This window comes from Pseudophryne corroboree, chromosome 4 (genome assembly GCF_028390025.1).
Source record: "Pseudophryne corroboree isolate aPseCor3 chromosome 4, aPseCor3.hap2, whole genome shotgun sequence".
Lineage (NCBI taxonomy): Eukaryota > Metazoa > Chordata > Amphibia > Anura > Myobatrachidae > Pseudophryne > Pseudophryne corroboree.
In genome coordinates, this window is record NC_086447.1 from 362,954,588 (window position 1) to 362,975,988 (window position 21,401).

At 43.0% G+C, this 21,401-nt stretch overlaps 1 long non-coding RNA gene across 1 annotated transcript; it reads left to right on the plus strand.

The window, feature by feature from the left end:
* Window positions 1-16,270: 16,270 nt before the first annotated feature.
* On the plus strand, window positions 16,271-20,950 carry LOC134909556 (uncharacterized). The gene is made up of 3 exons (XR_010175968.1): window positions 16,271-16,632; window positions 17,464-19,501; window positions 20,682-20,950. It is a non-coding gene; the product is annotated as an uncharacterized LOC134909556 (long non-coding RNA).
* Window positions 20,951-21,401: the final 451 nt, after the last annotated feature.

The following is a 21,401-nucleotide window of genomic DNA, read 5'->3' on the forward strand; positions in this document are numbered from 1 at the left end:
ACAGAGTATCTGTCCATGCTGCTACAGCACTACACATCCAGGCCGACGCAATTGCCGGCCTCAGTATGGTACCTGAATGTGTATAAACAGACTTCAGGATATCTTCCTGCTTCCTATCCGCAGGATCCTTTAGGGAGGCCGTATCCTGTGACGGCAGGGCCACCTTCTTAGATAAGCGTGTCAAAGCTTTGTCTACCCAAGGGGATGACTCCCAGCGTAACCTGTCCGTTGGCGGGAAAGGATACGCCATAAGCAACCATTTGGGAATCTGCACTTTCCTACCAGGAGAATCCCAAGCTTTTTCACATAAATCATTTAACTCATGTGAAGGGGGAAAAGTCACTTCTTGCCGTTTTTCCCCAAACATATAAACCCTCTTGTCAGGGACAGGGTTTACCTCTGAAATGTGCAATACATCCTTCATTGCTACAATCATGTAGCGGATGGCTTTAGCCATTTTAGGCTGCAACTTTGCATCAATGCCATCGACACTGGAGTCAGAGTCCGTGTCGATATCCGTGTCAACAATCTGGGATAGTGGGCGCTTCTGAGACCCTGACGGCCTCTGCGCTGTAGGATCAGGCATGGGTTGAGACCCTGACTGTCCCAAGGCTTCAGCTTTATCCAACCTTTTATGCAAGGAGTTTACATTATCATTTAACACCTTCCACATATCCATCCAATCAGGTGTCGGCGCCGTCGGCCGAGACACCGCATTCAACTGCACCTGCTCTGCTTCCACATAGCCTTCCTCGTCAAACATGTCGACACAATCGTACCGACACACCACACACACAGGGGATGCTCTATTTGAGGACAGAACCCCCACAAGGCCTTTTGGAGAGACAGAGAGAGAGTATGCCAGCACACACCTCAGCGCTATATAACCCAGGAATTACACAGTAACTTAGTATTTACCCAGTAGCTGCTGTATATACTGATATTGCGCTAAATTTATGTGCCCCCCCTCTCTTTTTACCCTCTTTCTACCGTGAATCTGCAGGGGAGAGCCTGGGGAGCTTCCTCTCAGCGGAGCTGTGGAGAGAAAATGGCGCTGGTGAGTGCTGAGGAAGAAGCCCCGCCCCCTCAGCGGCGGGCTTCTGTCCCGCGATTTTGTGAAAAATAATGGCGGGGGCTCATGCATATATACAGTGCCCAGCTGTATATATGCTTTCTTTTGCCAGGAGGTACTTAATTGCTGCCCAGTGCACCCTACAGTGACCAGAGTGTGTGGGTTAATGTGGGAGCAATGGCGCACAGCTGCAGTGCTGTGCGCTACCTTATATGAAGACAGGAGTCTTCTGCCGCCGATTTTGATGTCTTCTTGCTTCACTCATCGGCTTCTGTCTTCTGGCTCTGCGAGGGGGACGGTGGCGCGGCTCCGGGAACGGACGACCAAGGGTGAGTTCCTGTGTTCGATCCCTCTGGAGCTAATGGTGTCCAGTAGCCTAAGAAGCGCAACCTATCCGCAGTTAGTAGGTTTGCTTCTCTCCCCTCAGTCCCACGTAGCAGAGAGTCTGTTGCCAGCAGATCTCTCTGAAAATAAAAAACCTAACAAAATACTTTCTTATTAGCAAGCTCTGGAGAGCTCACTAAAATGCACCCAGCTCCGTCCGGGCACAGATTCTAACTGAGGTCTGGAGGAGGGGCATAGAGGGAGGAGCCAGTGCACACCAGTAGTCCTAATTCTTTCTTAGAGTGCCCTGTCTCCTGCGGAGCCCGTCTATTCCCCATGGTCCTTACGGAGTCCCCAGCATCCACTAGGACGTTAGAGAAAGCCTCACCATGTGGACCATACCTGTCACACATTATAAACCGAGTGGACCCTCTTGGCCTCTGCTCTCCAGCCTGAACACTGGCTGCCGACGTTTCTCGCTTGTGCATTTGGCTCCCATCGTGGACTTTTTGACACGATCCCCAAATGGACAATACGAGCAAACGGTGAAAGTCCTCCGAGTCCTCTCACCAACTCCTTCTCCGCTGGAATGTACAACGACTCACTCCCAATAGTGACCCCCGCGTACCCAGTGTGGCCCCTACCAGACCCCTCAGCACTGTAAGTATGAAGTATTAACAGAATTAATACTGCACCTTTTTCAGTGGAGGTTACAGGGCTGCGCTTTTTGGTTTCTATCCCCTGAATTTTCTTGGGTGAGAAACAACTTATCAATCACCCTTTCCAGTGAATGTCCACCAGGAAGATTTCCTGAGAGTCAGCGAAAAATTCCTTTCTACTTTACACAAATCACATCTGCGTATGCTCTACACAGCGCGTATGATGACGCAATTGCGAAAAAAGAACGCAAATGGTATCACGTTGCACAGATGTGCGGTCCAATCGCACAGCTTATAGATACTTGTTATCTATACGCCCTACGATCACAGGAGTCGAATTCACAAGCTGCGCTCCACAGCCGGAGCATAACACCAAAACCTTAAATCAATCTATCACAATCTATCATGCTCCTCCGCACGTTTTTCCTGTAAAACTACGTGCCTTAATACTAGTCAATATGCAAGGTTGCTAGCTTTCACGCCACCAAGCCTCTGCTAACTCAGCGTCTCCCACGGGATCCCGGTTTCCGGGGTTCAATACATCCACACCTACTTTCAACTCACACTAATACACAATGTTTTCTGTACAGAAAAAAAAATCACTCCCTTTGATTGATAGCTTGTCTCAGGGGTAGTACACTTTAAACAAAATATTATAGTAATCTGCTTTTAAAATCGGATAGTTACTCGTTAATGTATAACTATGTCTTTTATCCCATCTTAAATTGAACTTCTATTGTGTGGCTAAAACCTGCAATCGCTACTTTACGCAACCTTGCGTAAGCACGCAACCGTGTGCGTTCTCGTGCCACGTGTGCATTTCCGTGCACTCACCTCATGTACTTTTTCTACCGTACCACGTGTACACCGTGCATTCGTACCTAAATATTCCACACTTATCACGATCAATGTAAGCAATGCAGCAAATTTGTATTTCTACTGCTCACTACACAATACACCTTTGTTCCTTACACACGCTGGAAGTCGCCCACACGGGTAATCTTCCATTGAGTGCTGCCTAAACTTTTAGGTCGGAACTGAGAGTTGTATGTGTTCTACAATTTACCCACTTAAACAAATACACAAAATGTATAACAAATAAACTTATCCGATTCTATGCAGATCTATAATGACTATTGACTATAATTTAAATGCTATGATTCAGATTGGATAGCTATCTTGCAGAACATACACTGATATAAATATCCATATAATAATATAACATATATATATATATATACACACCACTTGACTCTCATAGAACCCCCACACAGCACATGTATTCGTACACACATACTGAATGAATGCAGTTTTTACAGAGCCTCTAATTTGCATATGAACAGATGTTCACAGGGTGGTTGAACAGGTTCATTAACATTTCAATTGCTTATCTTGTAGCAAACAGAGGGTTAACAAATCCTGGGGGGGGGGGGGGGGACTTTATATCTGTGTGTAATTCTTACATCAAGTATTCAACTCACCATTAACTCTCACTAGGCCCAATTAAAACTATTTGTAATTGACTTTGGCATGGGTTAATTAAATTCATTGGTAGCTTTTAAATGGTCTTGGATTTGTACATATATATTGTTTATTTGTGACAACGGAAACAGATTGCTTTAAACACACTGAAAGTCAGCTGTTAGCTAAGTACATAGAGAGTGGCTTTACGTACCTAAAATGGTGTCACACCATGCGGCCAGAAATACAAACACTAGCTCCTTTGTTACAAATAAATCACAAGCTATACAAGCACCAGAAGTCTATTACTTCAGGCCTATGTTAGCAGTATGCAAATAGGCCTCAGCATGCTAACACAGCTATATCATACCTATGCACCAACTTTTAAATGCTATTTAAATTTACTTAACAGATAAACAATCCAATCTGAATCAAACACAATATGACTTATTTGATTTGTGTTTAGCAACAATAAAAATACGCTACCAACAAAATAACAGGTGGCGCTGGACAATCGGGTGAATTTTATAAAAACATTTATTCAAATACAATTTTTAAGGTTACAACACACTCCCGGGAGAAATAAAATGATAGAACAAAATTTCACAATTGTAAAAACTGTGCACTGTATGCGAGCTTCTTAATCAATTTCCTCAGGAAACCAGTTATAAATTGTAAACTTATATGCACATATTTGAAAAAAATATATAAAGCTGTGCCTGAGGCTATTCACTTTTTTAAATGCACTAAAATGCAAACAAACTTCAATATAAAATGTATGTGAATTAATTGATTAATATAGTAACATAATAAAAGTCACTCACGCCTTGGTAAGCCACAAGGTACTGAATACGTCACAGATCCATATGTATAGATGGTTAATTGTAAAGATACATTGGTAAGTTACCTCCGCTGGGCAGGAGCCTGTGTTTTCCTTGCTCCCTGGTGTCGTCTCGTTGTGCTGTCAGAGATACCTGCCTTTAGAAAAAGACGCCCTGCTGGCGTTGAAACGCGTTAGGATACAGGCTTTTTTTTTCACAAGGATCCACACTCTCATCAGCTGCTGCACCCACGGTTTGTCCGTGTAGAGAAGCCCACGGACACAGCGCTGCCATTGGGAGCACCTGCACCTGCAATCCACTTCCAATCCCCGTAGCTCCGGCTGAGCACGCCATCTGGGGAAAAGATATTCACGGGTGCTGTTCCCTTGCAAGCCCGGCGCAGACCGGCGTACTCCGGAAAATCAGCCCAAATAGCCTCCTGTCTGCAAGTGCGGAGGTACCGGAGGCAGTGTGATCTACCTGCACGGCCTTACAGGCACACTGCACGGCGCAGCAATACCATACCCGCTGAGGCTCTGGTGTGTGTCTCTGACAGCACAACGAGACGACACCAGGGAGCAAGGAAAACACAGGCTCCTGCCCAGCGGAGGTAACTTACCAATGTATCTTTACAATTAACCATCTATACATATGGATCTGTGACGTATTCAGTACCTTGTGGCTTACCAAGGCGTGAGTGACTTTTATTATGTTACTATATTAATCAATTAATTCACATACATTTTATATTGAAGTTTGTTTGCATTTTAGTGCATTTAAAAAAGTGAATAGCCTCAGGCACAGCTTTATATATTTTTTTCAAATATGTGCATATAAGTTTACAATTTATAACTGGTTTCCTGAGGAAATTGATTAAGAAGCTCGCATACAGTGCACAGTTTTTACAATTGTGAAATTTTGTTCTATCATTTTATTTCTCCCGGGAGTGTGTTGTAACCTTAAAAATTGTATTTGAATAAATGTTTTTATAAAATTCACCCGATTGTCCAGCGCCACCTGTTATTTTGTTGGTAGTGGTTTATGTAAGGGATTGGCAATTCCCTTTATCAGGAGGCTGCTGACAATCTCAGTGCAGTGTTTTTCACCCAAGCGCTTAGTTTCTTTTCCTTAATAAAAATACGCTGTAGCATTTCAAATATTGTGCGATTTTTTGTCACACTCACACAACAAAGAAATATATTGTCCCTTGAATTTCATATCAGTGCCTTACTGGTAACACAAAAAAACAAATGGCATGCAGTTCAGCAGCATCTAGATGTGTCCATCTTTAGCTGGTAGACCACAGCGGCGTCTGTACTGCGCATCATTAAGTACGTGATATCGCGGATGCAGCCCCCAACTGAGAAGTTCAGATTATTTCTAATAAATATTTAAAATGCCAGCGTTAATATATGCTGCGGACAGGCGCATCTTATCACCATATACGATAAAAGTGCGCTGTACATCGCAAACACTACATCCCTTAAGAGAAAACAAGTACTCGCACACATTGTCGGCTGAGGTACAACGTTCAGAGATGTATATATCTGATATTAAAAGGGTATGCATTCAATATAACACATGTACAGTATATATATGGTTACAGAGTTACAATTACACAAGAAGCAGTTGTAGTTACATTAAGGATCAATTACAGCCACAGCCAGCATACTTTACCCTGTCCCTCAATGCACAGTCCTCTCCATCTTTGAATCTTCCTCAACAGCAACTAAACAGAATAGCAAACAAAACTTCTTGGGTGAGGGGAAATACCTATATACTGTGTATTGTGGGAAGTACATGTCTGGGACTGAGTCTTCTGTTATTGGTCCAGGGTAGGGTGATCTCTCATTCATGATTTGTTATTGGTCAGTTCATATGCAAGCAACGTCCAGCCTTGAAGAGGACATCATAGGGGTTAGCCACTGGTTTCTTTCTGCACACATGCTGTCTTTCAGGAGATTCTTTTGTTCACTTTAGAATGTGGCTTCATATTCATACTCATATAACACACTCATTCCCCTGATTATTTTGACACCAAGCATGACATGTTTATCTTGTTCCGTTCCAATAATACATATATATCTGATGTTAAACTCTATTATATAAATACATTATAATGTCTGGTGCTTGACATGTTTCATTTATGTGTTGTATGAAATATGTGTTGAATATATCTTTGTTGCTTGTCTGTGTGAATGCGTATGCTACCATATATAGCTGTGCATGCGTGTATGCGCACGCACAGCGACCCATCTGTTTGGAGTTTGTATTTGGTGTGTATGTAATATTTTTGACTTCAACACCAGTTCATATTATGCCACATTACAGTGCTCCCAGTTCGTATTTTACCACATTACAGTGCAGCCTCCAGTTTATATTATGTCACATTACTGTGCCCCCAGATCATATTATGCTACATTACAGTGCTGCCATAGTTCATATTATGCAAACACTATAGTGCCTCCACTTCATATTGTGCCAAATTACAGTGCCCCACTTCATATTATGTAACATTATTATGCTCTCCAGTTCATTTTATACCACATTACAATCAGTCCAGGGGTATACCTAGATATACTGGAGGCCCCAAGGCATAAGTTTGTAAGGATCCCTATGTACCACCCAATGGAGAAAAATTTATATAACTTTGACAAGAAAGATGGGCCCCTCTCAGCTCTGGAACCCATAGCAGCTACACTCCCTGCACCTATGGAAGCTACGCCCTTGTGTCAGGTCCGGGTGTTTTTGTGAATCCGTTAACCCGGGACCAACCACAGGTGTAGGTGCTGGGGTATGAAGAAAGCAGGGAGGGCGAAGAAAGTTCCGTTTCATATATTTATTAAAAATAACAATGCAGTAAAGAGTTGAATGACAAGTTGTTAATCATCATATTATACTGAAGTATTGCAGGAATGGCAGAAATAATATGCAGGATGAATCTCAAAGACCAATAAAAGAAATGTTCATGGAACTGTATATAAAACAAGCTGATGAATAAATGTTGAATTGTCCAAATACAAACAAGCTTTGATGCTGAACTGCAGAATGTGTTTAACTGGGTAATGCAGACATGAAGAAATAACTGTAAGGATTTGCAATGAAGTTTTGAGAGTTAACTGAGAGACTGTGAAGAATTATCCTTGTTATGATAACATAGAAAATAAAAGTACTGAATTGGGTTACTTGCGGGTTCCGGAGATCACTGTGAAAACTGTAGTAGATGACAAGGTGATGAACGGGTTAAATACAGAGTAGAACAAACGAACAGCTGAGGGTAGTGGAATCCTCCAAACTTTGTATGGTTGATGGCAGGTAGACAAGGTAACCTCATGCAGGACTCTGGGAATCCAACTATTTCCAGTAGGTGTGCAATTAACTGACAGCACAGCGGAGAGCCGGTGGATCTTTAGCAGTGAAGGCTGCAGACGAACCTCTGGGAACGGAGGCGATATCTGGACCACGGGAATCACACAGGAATGCACGGAGAGAGCTCAGAGCTAGAGCACAGCGTTGATACAACAAAGCACTGGCCCAGAGTAACATAATCCCAGCCTACTTAAAGGCAGCACAAGCACGGGATTGGCTTACACCTGCCCACAGGTGTTTTCACAAGTGCTCTGTATTACCTATTTGGTCTCCAACATGGCCACCTCCTATACAGCAGACACATCGCAGTGTACAAAATGCAAGCTTGGTTCCTACACATCATATCCGAATAACTGAAGTTTAGACAATCAACGTTCTACTGCGTACTGAGCTGCAGGAAAAAGGAGGAATTCTGTTCTTATTCAAAAGGGAAGGATTTGAACATCTGAATATTGAACGTTCTCCACAAAATATATAATTATCCTATAACACCCCAGGGTGCGCATATCTGCATTTTGTACATTGTCTAAAAGTTCTCTTGGAAGTGGGGGTGACCACTTCAGCGGAGATTGCAGCACTGCTGTGTTGGAGTGCTGGTTCGAAAACATTTTTTAACAAGACACATCGCAGTGCCTTAGGCCATTTGGTCCCCGCACTCCCAGTTCCCAGACTCTGCATTACCTGTGCCACTGATCACGCCGCGTCCCCACACGGGTGCACAGCACCGCGAGCAACCGCACTGGCAACGGATGAACCCCAGAACCCGCAAAGGTGAGAGATCGGTTCGTGACAGTACCCCCTCTTCTACGGGTGGTCTCCGAACACCTTTGAACCTTATCAGGATTTTTGGAGAAGTATTTCTGTACCAGTCTTGGAGCATGAACATCTTCAGAGAAAACCCAGGATCTCTCCTCCGGACCGTAACCCTTCCAGACGACCAAAAACTGTAAACGTCCATATCGGGAACGTGAGTCTACAATCTCTTTAACTTCAAATTCCTCATCCTGCACAGAGTCAACTTTAGGAGATTTGGACTGGGTAGTACGGAACTTATTGAGAATCAAAGGCTTCAATAAAGATGTATGAAAGGCGTCTCAAAGATGGTGGCAACTTGACTCTGTATGACACAGGATTGAGTACCTTTACAATGGGAAATGGACCAATAAACTTGGGAGCAAATTTCTTAGAAGGAACTTTGAACCTGAGATTGCGCGTAGAAATCCAAACTTGGTCCCCCACCTTGTAATTCGGTACAGCTTTACGTTTTCTATCTGCGAAAGATTTATAACGAGCGGAAGTTTTGACCAACGACTTACGCACACAACTCCAGATTCTAGATAGACGTTGAAGTTCTTGATCTGCTGCTGGAACCTCTAGGGCTGGCAATGGATGGAACTCTGGCACACGAGGATGAAAGCCGAAGTTAATATAAAAGGGCGTAGATTCTGAAGATGAATGGAAGAGATTATTATGAGCAAATTCTGCCAATGGAAGGTAGTCAACCCAGTCATCCTGTGAGGACGATATATATAGCCGGAGAAATGTTTCAAGGTCTTGGTTGACTCTCTCAGTTTGTCCATCTGTCTGAGGATGATATGCAGAAGAAAAATTCAACTTGACATTTAAAGATGAACAAAGCGACCTCCAAAACTTGGCCACAAACTGTGTTCCCCGATCAGAGATGATCTCTCGAGGAAGGCCATGCAACTTGAAGATTTCAGAGATGAACAATCTGGCTAGTAAAGGGGCTGATGGTAACCCAGTTAATGGAATGAAATGTGCCATTTTCGAAAATCGATCCACTATCACCCAAATGGTATTTCGCCCTTTTGATGGAGGTAGATCGGTCACGAAATCCATTGAGATATGAGTACAAGGTTGTTTGGGTATGGATAATGGATGTAATAAACCTGATGGAGAACTTCTTGGACTCTTATGTTGGGCACATTTAGGACATGCTGCTATAAACTCTTGGACATCGGCTTTGAGACGTGGCCACCAATAAGACTGTTGAATACATTTGAGAGTCTTTAGAACCCCAGGATGACCCACGAAGGAAGAGGAGTGAGCCCAGGTAAGCAGCCGTTTTCGAAGATTTGTGGCAACAAAGGTCTTGCCAGGCGGAGGAACTGGAGAGGTTCGAGTCATTAAAAAGGACGTAGGATTCACAATGGCTTGATTCGTGGTAGCATCATTTAATTCAGAAGAAGCAAAGGACCGGGAAAGGGCATCTGCCTTTTTGTTCTGAGACCCTGGACGATAGGTGAGCTTGAAATTAAATCGTGTGAAGAAAAGCGCCCATCGAGCTTGTCGTGGATTCAAGCACTGAGCTGACTGCAGATATAGAAGATTCTTATGATCAGTATAAACTGTAATGCGATGTTGTGCTCCTTCTAGAAGGTATCTCCACTCCTCAAATGCCAACTTGATGGCAAGTAATTCTTGTTCACCGATTGCATAATTACGTTCTGCCTGGAGGAACTTACGGGAGAAATATCCGCAGGGATGGACCTTTTTATCTTCAAAGACTTGTGACAACACAGCTCCTACTGCTTCTGTAGATGCATCCACCTCTAGAAGAAAGGGACGATTCAAATCAGGCTGTCGAAGAATGGGGGCTGACCCAAAGGCTTGCTTTAAATCAGAGAAGGCTTTGATTGCTTCAGAAGACCAGTTCGTAGGATTTGCTCCCTTGCGAGTTAGGGCTGTGATGGGAGCAGCTAACGAAGAATAATTCTTAATGAATCTCCTATAGAAATTAGCAAAGCCAAGAAATCGCTGAATCCCCTTGAGAGTTGTAGGAGTGGACCAATCTCGGATAGCTTGTACCTTCCCGGGATCCATACATAGCTCTGATCCAGAAATGATGTAACCACGGAACGGTATGGAAGATACTTCAAAGGTGCACTTCTCTAACTTACAATAAAGTTGATTTTTTTTCAGACGTGTCAGTACCTCTTTAACTTGGTGACGGTGAGACTTTAGATCCTTAGAGAATATTAGGATATCATCCAGGTACACTACTAGACACTTGTAGAGAAGATCACGAAAAAGTTCATTCACATAGCTTTGAAAAACTGCAGGTGCATTACAAAGACCAAAAGGCATTATAAGGTATTCGTAATGCCCATCCCGGGTATTAAAAGCAGTCTTCCACTCGTCCCCTGCCCGGATGCGGATTAAATTGTAGGCTCCTCGGAGATCCAATTTTGTAAACACAGTAGCTCCCTTTACCCGATCAAATAATTCTGGAATTAAGGGTAATGGGTACTTGTTTTTCACAGTGATCTCATTGAGTCCACGGTAATCTATGCATGGTCGTAACCCACCGTCCTTCTTCTTAACGAAAAAGAATCCGGCTCATGCAGGTGAAGAAGATGGTCTGATAAATCCTTTGGTTAGATTTTCCTGTATATAATCAGACATAGCTTGCGTCTCTGGGATGGATAGCGGATAAATTCGTCCCCTAGGAGGGGTTTTACCCGGAACCAGGACGATTGGGCAGTCCCATTCACGATGAGGAGGTAGAGAGTCTGCTGCTTGTTTACTGAAAACATCCGCAAAGGATTGATACACCGGAGGTAGGTCGGGAAGGCTAATTGACCGGAGAGGTACAATTGAGGCTAAACAGTCCTTGGTACAAGATTTACCCCACGAAAGGACTTCCATGGTTTGCCAATTAAGTTGAGGATTATGTTTCTGCAGCCAAGGTAAACCAAGTATCACATCTTGAGAGGCTTTGGGAATCACGTAGAAGGAGACGTATTCGGAATGGAGCACACCAACTTTCATCTTGAGACATACGGTTCGATGAGTAATTATACCATCTGGAATTCGACTTCCATCCACTGCTGTAACAGCAACTGCTGCTTCCAGAGGCATGGTTTGAACTTTAGTCCGTAAGACAAAGGCTGAGGAGATGAAGTTCTCGGCTGCCCCGGAATCTAGGAGAGCTGAAACTTTCACTGTAGACCTTGGAACTTCTAATTGAATAGACAAGGTCGGCTCTTTCCCAGAACGTGATTCTAAAGTAACTCCTAGCTTAACCTCTCTTGAATAAGCTAGGAGCGAGAGTTTCCCGGTCGGAGTTTGCAGAATTTAACTAAATGTTCGGAGGACCCACAGTACATGCAGAGGTTACCTTGTCGACGACGAAGTCGTTCCTCCTCTGTGAGGCGAGAGCGCCCAATCTGCATAGGTTCTTCTGTCATTACCGGAGACTGTGATGAAGAATCTTGTCGAGACCTAGGATGATAACGTGGACTGGATCGCTCTGCCCTGGATTTCTCTAAACATCGCTCCCTGTAGCGTAGGTCAAGTTTATTACAGAGAGAAATCAATTCATCCAGTTTAGTTGGCACATCCCGGATAGTTAAATCATCCTTGATTCTCTCTGAAAGTCCATTCCAAAACGCGGCGATCAGGGCCTCCTCATTCCAGTTTAACTCTGAAGACAACGTGCGAAACTGAATAATATATTGACTGACAGGACGTAAACCTTGACGTAGACGGAGAATCTCCAAAGATACTGAGGTGGTCCTGCCTGGTTCGTCAAAGATTCTCCGGAAGGATGATACGAACTCCTTGTAATTAGAGAGGATAGGATCACCTCTTTCCCATAATGGTGATGCCCACTCCAGAGCCTGACCGGAGAGGAGGGCAATAATATATGCAACCTTAGAACGAGCTGATGGGAAACTGGCAGACAACAGTTCGAACTGGATCTCGCATTGATTCAGGAATCCTCTGCAAAGTTTTGGAGTTCCGTCAAACTTACTCGGAGAGGGTAACTGCAAGCGGGACGTAGGCAGCGTCACAGAAGAAGCTGTAGTGGTAACTGGGACAACCGGAGTTGGAATCTGGACTTGAGACGTTTTAATAGCCATATGAAGAGTCTCTAAACGGTCTGCCATAGTTTGCATAAACTGCACTATTTGTGTCTGTATAGACTCCTGGTTTTCCAGACGGGAAAGGATATCTGACGTAGCACCGCCTCCTGCGAATTGGTCACTTGACGGATCCATGTGGCCAGTGCTTACTGTCAGGTCCGGGTGTTTTTGTGAATCCGTTAACCCGGGACCAACCACAGGTGTAGGTGCTGGGGTATGAAGAAAGCAGGGAGGACGAAGAAAGTTCCGTTTCATATATTTATTAAAAATAACAATGCAGTAAAGAGTTGAATGACAAGTTGTTAATCATCATATTATACTGAAGTATTGCAGGAATGGCAGAAATAATATGCAGGATGAATCTCAAAGACCAATAAAAGAAATGTTCATGGAACTGTATATAAAACAAGCTGATGAATAAATATTGAATTGTCCAAATACAAACAAGCTTTGATGCTGAACTGCAGAATGTGTTTAACTGGGTAATGCAGACATGAAGAAATAACTGTAAGGATTTGCAATGAAGTTTTGAGAGTTAACTGAGAGACTGTGAAGAATTATCCTTGTTATGATAACATAGAAAATAAAAGTACTGAATTGGGTTACTTGCGGGTTCCGGAGATCACTGTGAAAACTGTAGTAGATGACAAGGTGATGAACGGGTTAAATACAGAGTAGAACAAACGAACAGCTGAGGGTAGTGGAATCCTCCAAACTTTGTATGGTTGATGGCAGGTAGACAAGGTAACCTCATGCAGGACTCTGGGAATCCAACTATTTCCAGTAGGTGTGCAATTAACTGACAGCACAGCGGAGAGCCGGTGGATCTTTAGCAGTGAAGGCTGCAGACGAACCTCTGGGAACGGAGGCGATATCTGGACCACGGGAATCACACAGGAATGCACGGAGAGAGCTCAGAGCTAGAGCACAGCGTTGATACAACAAAGCACTGGCCCAGAGTAACATAATCCCAGCCTACTTAAAGGCAGCACAAGCACGGGATTGGCTTACACCTGCCCACAGGTGTTTTCACAAGTGCTCTGTATTACCTATTTGGTCTCCAACATGGCCACCTCCTATACAGCAGACACATCGCAGTGCCTTAGGCCATTTGGTCCCCGCACTCCCAGTTCCCAGACTCTGCATTACCTGTGCCACTGATCACGCCGCGTCCCCACACGGGCGCACAGCACCGCGAGCAACCGCACTGGCAACGGATGAACCCCAGAACCCGCAAAGGTGAGAGACCGGTTCGTGACACCTTGACTCTAGTGTACATGTTACTAAATTAGTGATTTACCTGTAGAGGGCTCATCTCTAATAGGACTTACATGTAATATGAATTTAGGAATGTACAATACTTATATAAGAACACCGTAGGATGTGTAGGTGTCGCTGCTGGACTGCTGGGAGACCTGCTCCCTGTTGGACAAAAGATGCATTAAAGTGCCTCCTGATAAAGGTCCTGTTTGGACCAAAAACGTTTGAGAGTAACAACATGTACAAGCTGAGTATGTTTAAATAAATGTGCTATTTTTCAAATTTGGAAAGTCTGGAGAGCACCCCCTCTTGGATTCTCTCTCATATACATATATATATATATATATGACTGACGCTGCTCCTTACCTCTGTGGTGCCGCTGGCGGCCACTGGAGGGCACCCAGTGGAGTGCCGTTTGGGACAAGGACACACACACATTCTCTATGTACACTGCCCCCCCCAACTATATACTGCCCCTATATAAACACCGCACCCTCATACCCCTCCATATAATGCCCCTATATACACAGAGCAACCCCCCTCCTCCATATATTGCTGCTGCAATATACCGCATACTCTGCACCCCCTCCATATACTATGTTGCAACCCCAAGTTACTTGCCATCCCGGGACTCGGAAACAAGTAGCAGCAATAACCAGAAAATGAATGCAGGAACCACTAGACGGCCCCACAGCGCTCAGAGCAGAGACACCAGAGACACGTGTGGCCACTTACTGGCGGGAGGAGAAGGTGAAACAGTCCAGGAAGGGGCGATACCCTGTGTGGGGTGAGCAGTGCGGTGACCAGGAGGAGGTATGGGCTGCAGATGATGTGGGTGAGGAGGCAGATAATTGGCTCAGCTGCTTTATATATACTGCATGCTGGCAGAGGTGCGGGATCCTGTCCTGGCCCCTCCGACACCCGGCACAGGCCATGCCAAGACCCCTCTGGCCAGCTGCTGGTGTCCTCTACCCCCAGACTGGCCGGGAGCTGTGTGGGGACTGGTAAGATTACACGTGCCAGTACTGTTGTATATAGTGTAGCATCATTATAGCCTGCCCATTACAGATATACAGCATCTATATATATATATATATATATATATATATATATATTCACGGTTAATGCTACACCCTCAGCATAACAGGGCCTCCAGCAGGAGGACTTCCCGAAACCCGGCAGCTCCTGTGTGAGTAGCAACCAAAATCCATACCTCCCAACATGACCCACTCCAGGAGGGACAGAATGCTCTACTTCTGGACTTTCCCTCTTTATGTAGGCACGCCATCATCTGTGGTGAAACGCTTTTCTAATTCATTAACCTGTTCAGCACAGGTGATGGGGGAAGTCCAGGAGCAGAGTATTGTGTCCTTCCTGGAGAGGGTCATGTTGGGAGGTATGCAAAATACACCCCCCCTCCCTACACACACACACACACACACACTATCCAGCCCAGCCCTGGTGTCTGTCATTTGTACAGGCTTTTAACTAGTTGTATTATAATAATGTACAGCGCAGCAACAATACAGCACCATGATAATGCTGTGTGTCTCTCCCCTCCCCCATCCCCTCCCCTGTCTGTGCATGTCAGCAGATTTACTGCAGATGGCTGCAGGGAGGGGGAGTATTCCTAGGTCCCGCCCCATCATCCTGTTGGAGATGGTTCTATAGAAGTAGGTTTTAGAGCACAAGAGGATTTCTCAGTAGGCTGAGGCATTATTAACCTTTTCCTGGGAAGTTTGGGTTGTTTAATTACTGTAGAAGGTTAAAATGATAATAAATATCTGTAATACTAGACAATATTATTAACACAGTGACTCATTGCAAGATGCATACGGAAACTTTGTTTCAAGAAACGTTTACTAAAATGTAAATAGACAGCTTTAATGTATCCAGTGGCAACTGAGCAACGATACTCCAAGAACAGGGTTTAGATGTTAGGTTATATCACAGTATGCATGCGATAGTGTTTCAAGATGCATGCTTAACATCACTTAGTCAGTCATCTGCCCCTCTACTGTATTATCCTTCACCTTGCAGCCATTTTCCTGCCTTTGTGTTTCCCCTGTCGTCTGCCAGTTCCTCTTGTATTTCCACTGTATCTCATGTATTGCAGCTCTGCTCTATGCATGTGTATACTGTATGTGTGTGTGTGTGTGTGTGTGTGTGTGTGTGTGTGTGTATATATATATTTGACTTATCTGTTGTCAGTGTGATTTTTCATCCACGAGTGCCAGATACTACCTGGGGACTATATATATATATATATATATATATATATATATATATATATGAGACAGCTTTTCTGATTATTATTTTTTTGTACCTCACACCTTTCAACTCTACACCTCCCCCCCCCCCCCCCCCCCCCAAAAAAAAAAAAAAAAAAATAGGGGGGAGCAGAGCCTACATAACCAACAGAAGAGACAAATCTCCGAAGAAAAAGGGAAGGTGCTGCAATGGTTATGGTCAGGAAGGGTAGAGGCAGGAGAGATAGAAAAGGAGCCACCAGCAAGAAGAAGAGGAGGAAGGCAGAGAAGTAAGGGAAGGAAGCAATAGGTGTTTTCTGAAAATAAAAATATGAAATGAAAGATCCAGAGGAAGGAATACAGGGAGGAAGGGTGGGGGTCTGCTGGAGAAGAGACCACAGTACAGGAGTGAAGTATCTGCAATCGTTATATAAAGACTGGCTATGTGGAGGACAGTGTCTGTACAGTATCATATGCACAGACCTAGATATGTGACAGACTGCATGTGAGGACTAATTCCATGTACAGGTAATCTTTTCCACTCTAAATAATTAGTAGATCATTCAAGTATAAATGTAGTTAAGTGGGGTTTATCTTTGCAGTGGATATCTTTGTATAATAGCATGGAATACTGTGTGCACAGCACATTTGAACTTGGTGTAAGCTAAGTGAATTCATTACGGTTGATTTATGATATACACTAATGTATAAAACTATGCAGGCGTAATTAGTAAACATTGATGTGTAATTCAAATATTGTTACACTATAATGCCATTATTGATAGAAGGCTGTTAGGTCTTTCTCATTCCAGACCACATATGCTGAAATGGCTATTGCACTACAGTATACTGTATGTGCCAGGACCCTGCCCTATGCAGCTTGCAGGATATTATCTATAATACTAACTCAATACACAGAGATTTGGGTGATTACATTATGATAATTAATACTATTTTTTTGTAGTCATTTAGGTGTTATTAGATACTCAGATACATTTGGAGACACATGCTGCATTGGAGTTGCTCAGGATGCATGTGTTAATATGCAGCACTGCACACACACATGTAATCGACAATATTTGTACATATGTATTTCACGTGTCCATTTTACATTGTGTCCAGCACCTTGAATAAATCCTACGAAGAGTTACACATTTGGGTGAGTTGTGATGATGCTTTCTTGTAATGTTGTTCTCCAGCTCATTCTGGGGGCCATTTATCATAGGTCGCTTATTATACTATCTGGCAACTGCAACCTCTTGGAAAAAATGTGGCACAATAATGAGAACAATCCCTAAAATATATCTATCATTTTACATTGTGTACATAGTAATTTAATGTTGTATAATGATTCTGCAGATCATAAAATCCTGCCTGGAATCTTCTGATGTAAAGGGTGTCTGATCTAATGAAGATTCATCATCATCATCTGTGACAGCACAAGCTATAACAAGGCGCTATGTACAGTACAGCCAAGGCCAAAAGTTTTGGAAATGACACAAACATTAATTTTCACAAAGTCTGCTGCCTCAGTTTTTGCACATACTCCAGAATGTCATGAAGAGTGATCAGATGAATTGCAAAGTCCCTCTTTGCTGTGACAATGAACTTAATCCCCAAAACAACATTTCCACTGCATTTCAGCCACAAAAGGACCAGTTGACATCATGTCAGTGATTCTGTCATTAACACGGGTGAGAGTGTTGATGACGACAAGGCTGGAGATCACTCTGTCATGCTAACTGAATTAGAATGACAGACTGGAAGCTTTAAAAGGAGGGTGGTGCATGAAATCATTGTTCTTCCTCTGTTAACCACGGTTACCTGCAAGGAAAGATGTGCAGTCATCAGTCCTTTGCATAAAAAGGGCCTCACGGGTAAGGATATTGCTATTACTAATATTGCACCTAAATCAACCATTTATCGGATCATCAAGAACTTCAAGGAGAGAGGTTCAATAGTTGTTAAGAAAGCTTCAGGGTGCCCAAGAACATCCAATAAGCACCAGGACCATCTCCTAAAGTTGATTCAGCTGCGGGATCGGGGCATCGCCAGTGCGGAGCTTGCTTAGGAATGGCAGCAGTCAGGTGTGAGTGCATCTGCACGTACAGTGAGGCGAAGACTTTTGGAGAATGGACTGGTGTCAAGAAGGGCAGCAAAAAAGCCACTTCTTTCCAGGAAAACCATAAGGGACAGACGATATTCTTCAAAAGGTACAGATGGAGCCACGCTAGTCATGGCTCAGTCTGTGACTAGGCGCGCCTGCCCAGGCACGCATAGCAGCGAGAGTGTCTGTCCGGCCGAGTGCGCGCATCAAATTAACGTGAATGGAGAGTATCTCCATCCGGGTGGCGTGTACCCAGACGGAGACGCTCAGTATGGGAGAGTCTCTGTGCACTCCCGGCATGACTAGGTGGACAGATCGCCTAGTCACACCGGGAGTGCACGCCTGCGATGGAGCCACCTCAGATGAGCGCGGCTCCATCTGTACAGATATTGGACTACTGAGCAATGGGGTAAAGTCATTTTCTCTGCTGAATCCCCTTTCAGAATGTTTGGGGCATCTGGAAAAACACTTGTCTGGAGAACGAAAGGTGAGTGCTACCATCAGTCCTGTGTCATGCCAACAGCAAAGCATCCTGAGACCATTCATGTGTGGAGTTGCTTCTCAGCCAAGAAAGTGGTCTCACTCACAGTTTTGTAGGCAGCTATGAATAAAGAATGGTACCAAAACATCTTCCAAGAGCAACTTCTCCCAACCATCCAAGAACAGTTTGGTGATGAAGAATGCCTTTTCCAGATGATTTAGCACCCAGCCATATGGCAAATGTGACAACTAAGTGGCCTGGGGAACAAAACATTACATTTTGGGTCCATGGCCAGGAACTCCCCAGACCTTAATCCCACTGAAAACTTGTGGTCAATCCTCAAGAGGCAGGTGGACAAACAGAAACCTACAAATTCTGACAAACTCCAAGCATTAATTAGGCAGGAATGGGCGGCCATCAGTCAGTATGAGGCTCAGAAGTTGATTGACAGCATGCCAGGGCAAATTGGTGAGGTCTTGAAAAAGAAGGGTCTACACTGCAAATACTGACTCTTTGCATAAACTTAATGTAATTGTCAATAAAAGCCTTGATACATATGAAATGCTTGTAATTTTACTTCAGTATACCATATTAACATTTGCCAAAAAGGTCTAAAAACACTGAGCAGCAAACTTTGTGAAAACCAATACTTGTGTCATTCTCAAAACTTTTGGCTATGGCTGTACAGCCTGGAAGGATTAGCAGTGGGAGTTTCTTTACTTTAATTGACAGGGCTAGCTCTGATACATCTTAATCATGTTCCTGTCCTGAATCACATATACTTTATTACCTATATTTAATAGACAAAGGTAAGTGCACTATTTAAATAATCTTAGCTAAAATTACAGTACAGAAAATGTATGAAAATAATAAATTGACACTAATTACAATATGTTGGTCCGATAGAATGAACTTTCTTTAACAAGCAACAAAAATGTGTTCCGATGGTTTATTAACTTTTGGGATCAGTAAATTTGATAGTAACATTTGACCCTTTCAGGAGATATGTAACGTGCTAACAACTACAGGTTTTAAATGTGTGCCTGTTTATTGTTCCCATGAAATGACCACAGCGAAAAGCAAATGTGTGTGTGCTGAACTGTAATAAGTGTCCTTTGCAAAGGTTCTTTAGCAATCATGGGAATAAACCATTAACACAATGAAACAAAATATCTCTCTCCACAATGATCTGCATCTTTTAATCTGGTGATGTTGGACCGATCTCTGCTGCACAGGTTAAGAATTAAAGTTTAACAAGCCATTGCAAACTACTTAAGACTACACACAAAGAAAACACAAGCCATGCTGAACTTTGTACCTGCTGTACACCTAAGGGATATATTTTTCTGTTCACACACATTACCCATGGAGGCTGTATTAGTCTCCAGTCTCCCAGATAAGATTGCTGCTTTTTGATCCCTTTGCACTTAGAATGTATATTTCCTGTGTGTTTTCTTTTTGTATTTAATCATTCAGTTGTTTTCCTGCCAGATAGAATGACCATTGCATTTCTGTGGAACCTTTCATGTATCCAAATATAGAATGCTTTCCTGTTGTTTTTATATTCTTAGCAACTTAATATAAATTGTTAGTTTAAGGCAAACAAATATACAGTACATTAACTACAGTACAGCACTGCTCCAGCTCCAAGTTACTTAAGCCCATATGCAGTGAGGAGGGCACAGATATATATGTAAACAATATATAATTTGCAAAGGAGGGTATTTATCAAGCTTGGCGAGAGATAATGTATCAACCAATGAGCTCCTGACTATTTTACAAACGCAGCCTATAAAATGACAGAAACTGATTGGTTTAGTACTGAATCTCTCTCCATTTGATCTGTCTCCAAAGCTTTGATAACTATCCCCCTAACTTTTAAAAATTGGTTAAAACAACTTAATTTATATGTACATTTTTCTTTAATTGTTACTGTGACAAAGGGGACGAGTTTGGAATGTGAATGTGTCACTGTTTATCTTTGTGCAGATGAGCAACATAATTGATGGGACAACACAGACACTGCAAATGCAGGAAAAGCCTAAATCATGTATAGTGTATATGTTATTCTGCATAAAAGGAATTACTGCTACATAAACAATTCTATATTACTGAAACCTCATTCTGTCCTGTCATCATTTTTTATAGGTTGAATTGTACAGGCTATCATGCATGAGCAAATCTTGTGTTTTTCTTTTAGTATAAAGTTCTGTGTGGTTTATTGTGGATTTTGTAGCTCCAAAGAACATTTACAGGATGGTTTTTTTTCACACTGTGTCTAGAAATGTGAGAAGAAAACCAGTCATGGTGAATGTAGGTCAACACCAGCAGGGGGCAGCCTACTTCTTGATCCTGCACAAGTGAAAAGGCATTACAAAAACAGGAGTGATGTCATCAGAGTGACTGGGTATTATATACTTAAAGGATCACTAAGCTTAATTAAACCAGTTAGCTTATATAAAAAAAGCTACTGGTAACATTTACAGATGTATATGTTTAGAAGCTTATGATGATATTAGAAATAGCATCATGTGGGCTACTGTAATAAGAAATGTCTGATTCCCACAGATCAATGTACACGAAGCAGACAATTTCTCACCTGTTCTTGCTCAGTGATGTTCTTTATTGATCAGCCCATGGTTGCTGCTGTTGAAACCAATAAGAGATGTAGTACACTATTAACCAATCACATGCTTCTTTTTTCATTAT